This window comes from Alligator mississippiensis, chromosome 1 (assembly GCF_030867095.1).
Source record: "Alligator mississippiensis isolate rAllMis1 chromosome 1, rAllMis1, whole genome shotgun sequence".
Taxonomy (NCBI): domain Eukaryota; kingdom Metazoa; phylum Chordata; order Crocodylia; family Alligatoridae; genus Alligator; species Alligator mississippiensis.
This window is the reverse complement of record NC_081824.1, coordinates 455058734-455072497: the sequence shown is the minus strand read 5'-3', so window position 1 is coordinate 455072497 and position 13764 is coordinate 455058734. Positions and strand designations below refer to the sequence as shown.

General features: G+C 44.8%; 1 protein-coding gene across 5 annotated transcripts in view; it reads left to right on the top strand.

Moving 5' to 3' along the window:
• Positions 1-5994: 5994 nt before the first annotated feature.
• The window catches only part of FAT3 (FAT atypical cadherin 3), a 641536-nt gene continuing 633766 nt past the window's right edge, over positions 5995-13764 (top strand). For all 5 annotated transcript variants that reach the window (XM_059721693.1, XM_059721676.1, XM_059721685.1 and 2 more), the window contains exon 1: positions 5995-6100. The gene's annotated coding sequence lies outside the window, so the exon portion shown is untranslated. The remainder of the gene's footprint in view (positions 6101-13764) is intronic.

Below are 13764 nucleotides of genomic sequence, written 5' to 3'. Positions count from 1 at the left end.
AATTTGAAAACCCCATTAATAGGACAACCTGGATAACAAAGGGCCCATACGTTTATGCAGATACTCTTGTGCTCAGCCAAATAACAGCTGACCCCACTAAGGATGATCTTGTGGCATAGTTCAGCATCTGAGTCACAATGCCCTTTAATAATGTTTGCTCAAAAGAAGAGGATAACCCCTGAAGGAAAATTTTTAGTATAGTCCTGTTTTGTGCCATCACATCATGTTTCTGAAGAAATGTATGAGTAATGTCACACTAACTCTCTTAACGATCATCTTGTGTTATGCATTCCCAGCACATGTGAAAAGATATATGAAGAAAGTTTGCATGTTTTTTGGGGGTATTATCATGATCCTATGGTCCCTCCTCACATTGGTTCAGACAATAGAAATCAAATGGCAGGATATGCTACCTGAGTTTCCTGATTGTGGATTTACAAATGTCTGCCTTCCTAGCTGTAGTGATGTAGGTGATACCGGTTTTGAAACAAACAGGAGTATAGGCAGATGTTATCCAAATAAAACATGCTTTGCTGAATGACTGGACTAAAAGCTAGAGTCTTGCTAAAGCAAGTAGTTAATTTCATGTAATGAGATGACTTTCAAAGTACTTGTTTGAAGGCCCCGGTTCAACAGAATACTTTAAGCGTATTTGAACATCTGTCTGTAAAGTGTATAACTATGCACGTAACCAATGTATTGCTAAACCAATGCTTATAACATTAATCTACTTTTCAGATGCAAAAGTCATAATGGACAATTTTCAGTTTTGACCTTTCTTTGGTGATTTACAGCTTAAACTTATTTAAAAAAAAACAAAACACTGTTAATGTCTATGAGCAATAGATTGATGACTTTACCCACTTCCATTACATGCAAAGGTGATATATGACTCTGAACTATTGTGCTGGTGACTGCCTGTAGTTTCAAAAAACAAAAACAAAACAACCCCTCCCCCCCCCAAAAAAAACCAAAACAAAACACACACACAAAACCCAGCATTGGGCCTCCTAAATGTCCACTACTAGTCTCAGTTGCTTAGGAGGAAAACAATATTTTCTGCTTGGTAGGCAATTTTTGTTTGTGGGCCAAGTTATTCTCTTTCTTTCTCTTTCAGTAGTTTGTGGCTCTGAAAGCCCAGCATGGGTAATGATTCATCTTGCACACCTCTGGGAAGATAATCAGTAATATTTTGGAACAGGTAGTCAGTGATTTATAACTGATTACCTTTTCAGAGTAACTTTCACAACAGCCCTGGGGAACAACTTTGTATTAATAAGACATTTTCATTATGCAAATAGTTAGATGTTTTGAAAGATGGCAGGGCTGCTAACATTTGGCCTAGTGAAGTAAAACGTGTATTAATTTGTGTAGGCAAATGACTCTAAAATAGTACATATAAATAGCCCTTTGCATTAATTCAAAATGAAATGTCAGTGTTTCATAATTCATGACAGTATGCTGAGCTTTATTTTTAATGCGTGCAACAAGTTCAGTTATGATCAGATGTGAAATTAGTCCCTTTGACCTTTTGGACCTCATGCTTCTTGGAAAACATTTTCCTTCTAATTTGTTTATCCTTTTATTAGTCAAATTATTGATAGCAACTGGTTTTAATTAAAATTCCTGTGTAAATAAAAAGTAAGATTATGTTGTTTAGATCTCTCTTGATTTGGTTATCTTTGCAAGAGCTTGAAGAGAGATTATTTTGGCTGTTTGCTAAGAAAGTGGAAAGCAAAGAAAGGAATATCTTGATTTGAATTTGTGGAACTTGACAGTATGAGTAATCAGACACAATAGTCACATTTCATATGCTTTCTACAGTCATTCTAAAGCTGTTTATATTTTAGGATCAGCTGGGATCTGTTGGATTATGGTAGGACTTGAAGTCAAGAGCTCAGTTCCTGACTGACCCTGACTATATTAGCATGGGCAACTCAACCACTCTTTACTGATTCTGTTCACAGAAGTGTAAATCATGAGAAATTCTGCTGAGGTTGACAGTGTTACACCATCATAAAGCACTGGCATGGTTGAACAGTCTGGGCCTTTTATGCCTTAGTTACTTCCCATGCAAAGCACCATAAAGCCTTTGGGAAGGTAATGTGAGTGCTACAAATGAGCAAAATGTTATAGACGTGCAAAGAACTATTGGTAATCAACAGATTTCCCTCCCTGCTGGAGACAGTTCAAAAAAAATCATTAAAGGGCTGGAAGGATTGATTAATAAGGAAATCTGAATTAACTACTACTAATACTCATTAACATTTATATACTGTAACACTCACTATATATATACATCTATAACTTCACTAAGTGACAACTAGGGGTGCCTGAAGGGTGCAATATGGAATTGTTTTGCATAATAAAAAGATAGAATTAAGCAAAGGGAAACAGGTTAAATTTTGGAGGCTGAGGCTAGCAACCTGAGCAAAGCAAGAATTGGGAGGGCAGGAGAAAAGACAGAAGGAACCTGTCCTGACAATGACATCCATAAAACTGAAAATCATTTTCCTAGCTAGGAGACTTTAAAAGGCGGCTTTAAAAGGGACTATGCAATATTATAACCATTTCAGTGCGTTATTATCTAAGATGGGGCCACCACACACAATAGCTAGCTGCTGAGGACTTGATAGGAACACTGGGGACAAGACTTCAGTCTTTATATTTCAAAACACAGACTCCTCCCACTTGAGTTAAAAGTCAAACTGTTTGCAATAAGCTGTGTAAGGACTTAGGGTATGTCTGTACTGACTGCAGTGATCCGAAGACGACTGCTGAGAAACAAGTCCTGCTTAGCCCGTCCCACTCCACCCGAGTTATCTGTGGGGGGAAACGCGTACCTACTTCAGTGCCCAGTTCTGTAGTTTTGGGCACGCTCCTGACAGCACTGCTGGACACTCCTAGCACCACTTTCACAACCTGGGCGGGGCATGCAAGCTGCTGGAGTGCGTGGCTTGTTTCTCAGAGGTTCTCTTGGAGTTACTGTAGATAGAGACAGCAAAGACTTACCTATCCTTAGGCACCCAGTTTTGATTCCATCCAATAGAGGGCAGAGGTTTATGTACTCACTAGCCAGTTCATTATACTATGTAGGCAACAATGCTTCATTAGCTTGGCATGTAATTAATGTAATGTGTATTGGTCTACCATTTGAATTTCTGCTCAGTGATAAACTTCCTTAATCATATTTTTCATAGAATCATAGAGAATGAGGTTTGGAAGGGACCTCAGGAGGTCCTCTAGTCCAACCCCTGCTCAAAGCAAGACCATGCCCTACTGTATCATCCCAGCCACAGATTTGTCTAGCTGGGTCTTAAATACTTTTTGGGTATAAAGTGGCCACTCATTCAGCTAAGTGCAGCCCATACCTTCAAAAAGACTACTTGGAAAGGGACATGACATTATCTACATTCTCTTTAGCTCAAGTGGAAATTACAAATGCTATTTTTAGATGGGGACTCAGGAGGTCTGTATTTAATTCTTGGCTCTGCCACACACTTCCTGTGTGACCTTGGGTGAATCAGCTTCTCTCTTGGTACCATCTGTAGTAGAATACAGTTCCCAATTCTACTCTGTTTTGTCTCTGGAGATGGTAAGCTTTTTGGAACAGCCCTTTTCCTTACTTTTTGTTTGTACCTAGCACAAGGGGACCTTAATCCCAATTGCATTATGGCTATGTCAGAAGCCACAGATTATTAATTACTACTTAGTAAATGGCACTTGTTTGTCCATCATGATTGGTTTCAAACAGTAGTATTGAGTCATTTGTATTATAAGTTATGCTAAATGGTGACATTTCTAATGTCCCTCTCCCATTGAACAGCCATGTTTTTAATCTTAGGTGGGAGCATCTACACATGCATATTAATGGGTAGCAATAAACTCTGGTGCAATATTATTGCTTCCAGGCACAGCGTTTACATGTACAGCCTGGACTGCAGCTTGTTGAGCTGGGTCAGAGCAGCTCTGGCTGGCAGGGGGCTCCAGGAATCAGCATGCCAGCTCAGGGTTGCTCCGACCCAGCTCAATGTGCCTCAGAGGGGCTGGCAGGGGCACGAGGATGCTCCAGTGCAGAGTTAGCCAGCAGGCACCCCTACGCTGAAGCACCCTCATGCCCCAGCCAGCCCCGTCAGCGTCTACACAGGTGTTGCTGCACACAAAAAAAACCTTTGCAGCAGGATAGTACATGTATTTACAAGTACTAACCTGCTGCAGAGTTTATTATTTTTCCGTAGCCTAATTGGTCCGCACATGTAGATGCCAAGATATTTTCTGCAGAGCTAATTGGGCAACTCCACAGTACATGTTTCATTCAAATGCGCCTGTTGGTAGGTCTCTCGGGATTTTTTAAAGCAGTTAATTTTTTTGCCAACTGCAGCCTGGCCCTCCTGTTTTGTGATTATTACCCTGGATCATGTGATTAACGTGGGATTGCTAGGATTTTTTTCACCTTCATACTAAATTACAGCAGCAGACTGACCAGCTCATGCTGAGTGTTTTATCAGATCAGTCAAGAGAGCAGTGCCAGCTTGGGTTTTCATGGGGTATTTTTCACCTGTCCTCTACCTGGAAATGGCGGTGAGTAATTCTGACCAGCAATAAAGGGCAGGAACAGATGAAGAGAACAGCAGACTAGAAAATAAAATGACTGACATTAGTAACACTTCAAAGCTGCATGGGTGAGGATTGGAAAGGTTGGCTACAGATTTTATTTAAAAAACAAAACAAAACAACAAACCTGAGAGCTCTCTCTGATATGGCATGCGAGAAAAATGCTTGTTCAGGCAGAGAAGGGGACTCCAGCCCTCGAGATGGGAAGAGAGTGGGAGGTGACGCACTTTGTGCCACTACACCCTTAAAAAAAGGCAAAGTCGGGATGTCACACATCTCAAGAACTCGCTAAACATACAAGAAATATTTGCAACGTTAGCTAAGAAGGCAGTTTTACCTCCAGCTCTGAAAAGGTACAACTGGCTGTGCTATAATGGACTTACAGTACAGCAACATAAATGCACTTTAGTCAAACAAGTCATTATTACACCGGTACATAAAAGCTTAGCCCAGTACTCAGAAGTGAAGAGGCTCTTAACTCCAATAACTACAGAGGCTTAATCCACTCTTGTAGTTTCTGCTCCCAGCAGCACTCACCTCCCAGCCAGTGGCATGAGCAAGCCCAGGCTGAAATGCATGAGTGGCTGGTATGTCCCGGGAAGGAAAAGGCTCATTTAGGAGTAACAGTGAAGGCATCAACAACTTGCCTAGGGTGCAGATCTGTGTGGCACAAACCACCTGGCAGGAGGCTGCACTTGGTCCATGGAAAGGTGGGGACAGAGAAGGAAAACTCTTCCTGGGCCCAGAATCCATGAGCATAAACTAGACCTGAAACCAGGGAGCTCCGAAAGCCCATCTGAACCAGGCGGGAGGTAGAGAACAGATTGAGCCACCACCTCCAGGGTCTGAAAGGCAAGTGAGTTTCTGTAATGATCAAGCAGGAAACAAGAGTTTTAATTAAAGCACCATAGGGAGAAGCGACCTGCCCCTCAGGCCAGAGCGTGGAGCGGCTGAGGGTTCCCGGGGCTGGCAGTCAGGGGGTGGGGGGCCACTTCCTTCCTCCCTCACAAACCTTGCAGCCCCTAACACCCATGGCTGCAGGTCGCCCAGGTGTTGCTGGACAGTGCTGCCCCCTCAGCCTCGCACCCCACCACCCCTCTCTGCCTCCTGGGGGCAAGGGCCTGGCATGGGTGCTACCTCGTGTGGGCACACGGAGCATCCCCCTCCCCGGGCTGTGCTGGGGGGCACGGAGCAGCCCCTTGCTTGTGCAAGGAGGCGGTGGGGGCTGCCTGGCAGGGAGGGAGGGAGGCAGGGAGGGAGGGGGAGGCTGCGGCTGCGGCGCTGCCGGGGAGGAGGAGGAGGAGGCGGGCGAGGTGCGGGCGGCCGGGAGCGGGCAGCAATGAGCGGCTCCGGAGTCTGCCTGCCTGTGACGAGGGGAGGCGGGAGCGGCGCGGCAGCAGCTGAGGGCGGCGGTGCGGCCGGGGGAGCCCGCCGCGAGCTGGAGTCGGAGCCGGAGCCGGAGCCGGAGGCGCGGGCGCTGCTCCCGGTAGGAGCCGGGCGGCTGGACCGGGCTGGGCTCCGCGGGGCGGCGGGCAGCTTCTGCCCCGCAAACTCGGCGGGAGGCGGCTCGGGGCAACTTGGGAAACTTATTCCCCGGAGAAGCGCGGCGGGACCCGGGGCCGGGGCCGGGCGGCCAGGTGCGGGGCAAGGTGCAGCACCGCCTCCTCCTGCTGCTCCGGCTGTGCACGAGGGTGCGTGTGTTGTGCACGGTGCACAGCGGAGCTGCTCCGCGGGCAGAGGCGAGGCGGGGCGGGGCGGGGCGGGGGTGCTCCGGGGGCAGCGCGCTGGGAAGGAGCCGGTGGCGGAGGGGCAGGCGGAGCGGCGGCCGCGGGGCGGGGGGCAGCCCTGGCTTGTCCCGGCAGCGCAGCCTTTGTGCAGCGGCAGCTGCAGGAGGCGCCGGGCCCGGGCTCGGGCTCGCCAAGTTGCGAGGATGAGGAGCCGGCCCCGGCCGAGCGAGCGCCGCAAAAATGCCCCGCTCCGGAGCGCCCCGGCATGGGAGGGGGTCAGTGTGTGCGTGTGAGTGAGTGTATCAGTGTGTGTGTGTCTGTCAGTGTATCTGTATATGTGTGTCAGTGTGCGTGTCTGTGAGTGTATCAGTGCGTGTCTATGTGTGTCAGTGTGTGTATCAGTGTGTGTATGTGTGAGTCTGTCAGTATCTATATATGTGTGTGTACGTGTGTGTCAGTGTCTGTGAGTATACCAGCGTGTCAGTGTATCTCTGTCTGTCCGTGTATCTATATGTGCGTGTGTGTCCGTGTATCTATATGTGTGAGTATATATGTGTCAGTGTGTGTGTGTGTACATGTGTGTCAGCGAGTGTGTCACTGTCAACGTGTGTGTGTCTGTCAGTGTATCAGTGTATACGTGTGAGTGCATATGTGTGTGTATCGGTGTGTGCGCGCGCCCGAGTGTCCGTGAGTGTGTGTGTGTGTTAGTGAGTGTGTGCGTGTGAGCGCCCCGGAGCCCGCTGCCCGGCTTTGTTGCTGGGCCGCCGTCCTCCGTCCAGACCCAATTAAAACCCGAGGCAGGCGCAGGGACATGAAAGGGGCAGGCTGCGCCCCGGGAGCCGGCGGCCGCCGCTTCGCCTAGTTAAAAAGCAGCGGCGGGAGGAACGGAGCGGAGCGGAGCGGAGCGCTTTCCCCCCGTAACCCGTTGCTTTCCTTTCGCGCCGCGATCCAGCCGGCTCGGAGGGGAGCCGCAGTTGCTCAGTGTTTTGCAAGCGGCCGGCCAATCTCTGTCCGGGAGAAAATTTATTCTCCGCAGGCAGAAGGCATTTAACTTTCTCTAGCATTTATCAGCGCTTCACTTTTATGAATGATTGTTCAGGTTCCTGGCAAGGGCTGAGAGAGAGAGAGAGAGAGCGAGAGCGAGCAGCTCTGCTGATTGAAAGAGAGTGAGCTTCTGTGCCATCCCCTCCCCACTGCCCTGAGTGCCCCTGCTCTCAGCGCCGGCTTCTTGTTGAATTGGAGCTGCTTTCTACCAGGTATAAACAGGCACTGAGAAACCAGCAAGCCAGGAAAGAGCCTGGGTACCAGCCCGGGGCTCCTCTTTTCAAGCCAATACAAGTTCACCCTGATTGCTTGAAGAAAACTTGATGGTAGAACTGAGGGAAGACTGACTGATGCCGTGGGAGCCAGACTTTGCAGGGCACTGCTGACAAGATGTTCAGCGCTGGGATCTTTGTGCCTGGCGGTTGTTAAAGGCTTGCGGAGACACCCAGAGTAGAGCCAGTTTGCTGTAGGTCCATGATCCTCTGCTTAATTTTTTCTGGTGTCTGCACATCTAGCACGGCAGCTAAACTCAGCCGTAGGTATACGTCTTCAAATGGCAAGCTAGCATTGTTAGTAATATTAACTTTAAAAGCAAGCAACTCTCATTCTAACAAGAAGTTGTACCTTTTGGCATGGCAATGACTATAAAGTAGTTAAAGGCTGCTGTTGGCTGCTGACCTGCCTGCTACGCTGCTGTTTTACCAGCATGTATGTGCAGGGAAGCCATCCTTTTGTGCTGGGTGGCAGCATAAAAACCCAGGATGTCTTTCAGCGCAGTCTTTGTTTCTGACACAAACGCGTTCTGTTTGATCAGGTTCTGTTATCGTGGCTGCTATCAGTGAGTGCTGCAGTGTGACCCGATGCAGCCCGGTTGATGGATTATGTCAAATACAATGAAGTGAGCAATTGTAACCGTGTAGTGTGGTTTTTAGCCGTTGCTTGCTAGTAGGAGTTTGCAGCTCTTGTGCCATTACAAACATATTCATATTTGAGTTCTCAAGTGTTTTATGACACATGCCAACTGTAGAAAGGCTGCTCACATTTGTGGTTCAGTTGTTTTGTGAGTGTAAGACTTGAGGTGCGCCGGACTTTGTTTTCCCCAGGATAGCACAAGACAGAATTTACTACATTTCTCCTCCTGGATATAAATTTGAATCCAGCAGAGGTCATTAGCAACCAAAAGATGTTGCCATTTGATAGTTATTGAGTAGATGAAAGGTTCTGTGACTGCTGTGTCTATTTGTCATCAGGCAAGCTGCTGGCAACCTTATCTTTATGATCTTGGCTAGAAGTCCAAGGCCAGAATGGGCAGAGGGACAACTACTAGCACACAAGTGAAATCCTGGCTCCGCTGAGGTCAGTGGGAGCTTTGATTCATGCTTCAGCTTGGCCCAAGGTTTCATATTTAAAATGTTATTAGAAGTTCTACAAGTTGTCCCTTATCTCTGAGGCTTATCAGTGCATAATGTAGGGAAACTTTCAGTGCTGCCACCTACGCTGTGTCTGTTCAGTGGCTTAATGGGAGATTTAAGTCTCTTGGGTTGTCAGGCTGGTACTTTTTACAAGCACTGTATTCTTGTGTAAAAAAAAAAATAAGGGAAAGAAATAGAAGAATAGAATTACAAGAATATGGATACATCCTGCCTGGCTGTTAACCTGTTTGTGCTTTCAGCCTTTCCCTGGAACATCTGTTAGATGGGCATGAAGGCAGTGGAAAGAGGCAATTTTGGGTAGGCCTTGTACTTTCTAAAATTGCAAACAGTTTAGTGATGGACATTCAACATAATCAGCAGAGTTCATTCATTAATTCAACAGTGCATGTAATGTGTATATTATTACAGACAAATATGCTTATGTGATCTATAGATCTGGTCTGGGAGATGTTGCATTTATCCAACATCAACCTAAAGTATTGTTTTGTGGCAAAGGCAAGGAGAAGGTATTTGACAGCTCCTTACTTTACAGAGCTTAGTGCACAATGGCACAGTTACTATTTTAACCAGTTTTACCAAAGCAAGCAGCAAGGTAACCCAGTTCCAGGTCAGGACTCTGTTACAAGTTGGGTTAGATTATTTTTTCAGTTGGAATGTGTTGTTTCAGTAGGTCTTTATAATAATCAGTGGGATGGAAAAGAATTTGTATCAGTGTACAACAAAAACTTCCATGGGGGATCGGGGTACAAATGGATCCGACAGATTTCATTTTTGTGAAAGGTTTCCTTAGAGAAATTGTACATGACAGGTTTACATTTGATGCCAGTACACAGACTGTTTTGTTTGGGTTAAGACATTCTTTTGCAATGTATTCTCCCCCACCCCCAATGTTGCACTATTGTGTTTGTGCCCAAAGCCAAGAAATAAAATCAGTTGTAAACAAATCTATAACTGACTGGTACTTTGGTCCCCGTGTTTCTTTTTCATCAGGAACCTGAAACAGTAAAAAACTAACTGCATAATTGGGAGATGCGGGACAAGCAGTAAAAATATTTATTTACAGATATGATTTATACCCTGCTAGTGTCTTCTAAGGTTGTTTTGTTTGAAAAATATGACTAAAGGCAATCGATTCCCTTTTTTACTTAATTGGTTGGCCTGATTCTGCACTGTTAGAATACACGAGAATTTTGTCACTGATTTAAGTAAGAGCAGAATTAGATTTTAAATTCAGAGTAATTCCAGGAAGTCAATGGAGTTGTGCTTGTATAAAATAGATATGCTTCGCTACCCAAATGGCACCACAGCAGTGCTACAAATAAAAAAGACTGTGGCATGCCCCACTAGTTATGCTACTTGGGCTACACTGACTCTTGCTTCATTGCTAAGTGCAATTCAAGAGGTTGATTTTCATCTCCAGAGCCGTTCCTGGTCTGGGTTATGTGAATCCTGAGCATCATCTCTCTCCTTGTGTTGTAATGTGACAGCTGACATCAGCTGTGACATTCTGGTCAGCAGTCCTTAGGACTTGTACTTCTAGGATCTTGAAGCAGGGCCCATTGAGTGGCTGGCCAAGGATTCTGGTATTTACATCATTCAATTGTCTGACAGAGCCTGGCTTTCTTGACTTTCTGGCAAGCTGCAAGCTTTTTTGTTCATTCTGAAGCAAATTCTGGCTCCGCTGAAGTCAAAATGTCCATTGATATACAAGATTTTGCACGCTTTTATTTCTGACAAGGGGCTAGGTCTGATTTGTATGTGGTGGCTGGGGATGTTGTATTGGAAATCTCTCTATTATACCTTGAACTGATGTTTAATTTTGCTGCTGTTCTTGCGATGTGTGCCCGCGTGCTGTAATTGGATCAGTAACTACACCTAGAACATGTCCTACACTAATAGTCAGCCCCAATAAATCAAAATATTGGCCCTGCAGGCACTTGCAGCAAATTAATGCAAACAAACAAACAGTGGATAATTTAGAAGGAAGCAAAGTTCAGAATTTTTTTCCTGGGCAATTCATTTATGCTAAATATATTGCTTTCAGCCCCCAAGTGTAACTTCTTGTAATATTGGTTGGTGTTGTCTTGACCTGTATATTTAAAGTAGCGAACCACTTTTTGCTTGCCCGACCTAAGGATGCTGTCTCTCCCATCTTTGTGCTGTGGGTGAAATCTGAAGAGAGAGGTAGTTAGTGGTCTTAATCTGAAGTCAAGCAGAAAGCAGGGTAGATTTGCACCTTATAGACACAAGGGCCTTGTTGCACATTAATTTTCGGCAGATGTTGGAGCTCTTAGCCCCTGGATTGTCCACGCATTAAAAGCTGAAACTGATTTTAGGCAGACAGAGTTCTTTGGGTAGATACAATATCTTTTATTAGGCCAACTGAGTAGTTGGAAAAAATTTCTTTGCAAGGTTTCAGGTGCGATCACCCTTCTTCAGGCATAGGGAGTCTCTGCAGTTCTGAAACTCCAAGGAGTGAAAGAAGCTAAAAGTGTGACAGGATGTCAGTGAGAATGTAAATAGGTAGAAATTAGGAAAACAAAAGGTAGAGTAGAGAAGGGAGGGGGGAGGTGAGGGGGGAAAAGCCAAAGGTAAGTAAGGGACACTCTTCAGTAGTAGTTTTCTGAGGTAGAAAAGAGGCTGCCTGTGAAAAAGTAAATAGCTGGAAATTAGGGAGACAAAAGGTAGAAAAGGAGGGGGAGGGGAGGAAGCAGTGAGGGGGAAAGAAAAGGGTACAAGTTCAGGTCAGGCAGGTATCTGGTGAGTCAGAGGTCAGGCAGGTTGTAATGTTTCATAAATCCAATATCTATATTGAGTCCATTATTTTTTGTATCCAGTAGATTTATGAAGTGAAGTTCGTAGGCTTGTCTATGAAAGGTGTTTTGTAAATTCCCTTTGAGGGTTAGAACCAGACCACACCAGGACAAGAAATGTGAAACCTGCAGACGCATCACCACTCCTACAATAACCACACCCCAGAACAGAACAGAACCATCACCATTCCTGGGTCTTATACCTGCACCTCCAGAAATGTTATATATCTCATCCAAATGCCCTGGTGGAAAATATGTAGGAGAAACCAAACAATTGCATACCAGAATGAACTCACACCAAATATCTATCAATGACAAGCATACCCAATTACCTGTGGGGGCACACTTCTCACAAGACAACCACTTCCTCTCCTATTTCTCAGTTCTAATCCTCAAATGGAACTTACAAAACACCTTTTATAGACAAGTTTACGAACTTCACTTCATAAAGCTACTGGATACAAAAAATCATAGACTTGATATAGACATTGGATTTATGACAAATTACAACATGCCTGACATCAGATTTGCCAGGTACCTGCCAGACCAGACTTTGTACCCTTTTCTTTCCCCTCTTTTCCTCCCCTCCCCCTCCTTTTCTACCTTCTGCCTTCCTAATTTCCAGCTATTTACTTTTCACAGGTAGCTTCTTTTCTACCTTTGAAAACTGCTACAGTAGAGTTTCCCTTAGTTACCTTCCTCTTTCTTCCCCCTTGTTTCCCTTCTCCCTTCTCTGCTCTACCTTTTGTTTTCCTAATTTCCACCTATTTACATTCTCACTGACATCCTGTTACACTTTTAGCTTCTCTCATTCCTTGGAGTCTCAGAAGAGCAGAGACTCCCTATGCCTGAAGAAGAGTGATTGCACTTAAAAGCTTGCAAAGAATTTTTTTCCAACTACTTAGTTGGTCTAATAAAAGATATCACATCTACCCGAAGAGCCTTGCCTGCCTTCGTCCTTAGACCAATACGACTACAACCAAAAGTCTAGAAACTAATTTTAAGCACACGTTAGGCAGCTCAAAGTTATGCCACTCCAGGGCAGGTTTCTTTCTGATCCATGTTACCCATCTCCTGCTCCATTAATGTATGGCCACTCCACACAGACCAGCTGCTGAAGTTGCAGTTCTCTAGAATCTCAGAATGCTGTGCGCCCTCCTTTACCCAGGATGCTGTGTGCCCTCCTTCACCTCCTTTGTGGACAAATCAACAAATCATACCACTGTCCTTGATTTGGGCCGAATCCAAATCGAATGGGGCCCACTTCGCACACCCCTATTGGTTTTGTCCCTGAGTAGCTTTTGGGGGAGGAAGGAAGTAGACTTCCAGGATTATTGGTCTGTCACCAACTTTGTAAGTGTGTAACACAACTTACTGAGACTTGTTATTGCAGCTAGTTTGCACAGTATACTCCTTTCTTCCCCCCCCCCCCATCTTCAAAGATTATTTCAGCTGTTGAATGAAGCTATAGTTAGAAAAGGTAGCCGTGAGTTTAATTGTAGCTTCAGGACTTGAGCTAAATCAAATTCCAAACAATCTGATAAAAATTACAGCTTCTCAAATGTTGTTAAAGGTTAAAAGTGAGCCCTCTCTAGAACAGTTATTAATGTCTCACATTTTGAAATAAAGGAGATTATTAATACTTCTAAATAATGTTGAACATATATTATGCTTTGCTGTAGAGCCATCTGAGCACTTCTCATGGTAACATGGTAATGCAGATTAAATTTAATGACAAGTGCATATAATGACAGTATAAATGTCAATTTTGCCATCAGATATATACCATTAGGTTTTTTTTTTTTAACATTAAACATGATGATGTCTCACATTGCTTATACGAATTATGGCATCTAGAGAGTCTTAAGAGGAAATATCTACGTTCTTCCACAGGGTGAAATGTTCTGTTGACTCTTCAGGTACTAAATGCTTAGATAATAATTTTGACATTTACATGACTTCTTTAAGACTGGGGTTTGGAATTCTTTACCAATTTTCCTCTAAGTGTCGATTAACCAATAGCAGCATGTGCAGTAACTGGTTGAGTTAGATGTAAGCTGTGAATCATTCATGATACCATATAAAGTAGGATTGTCAACTTCTATTTCATTGGAATGACCTATCTTTATAGAT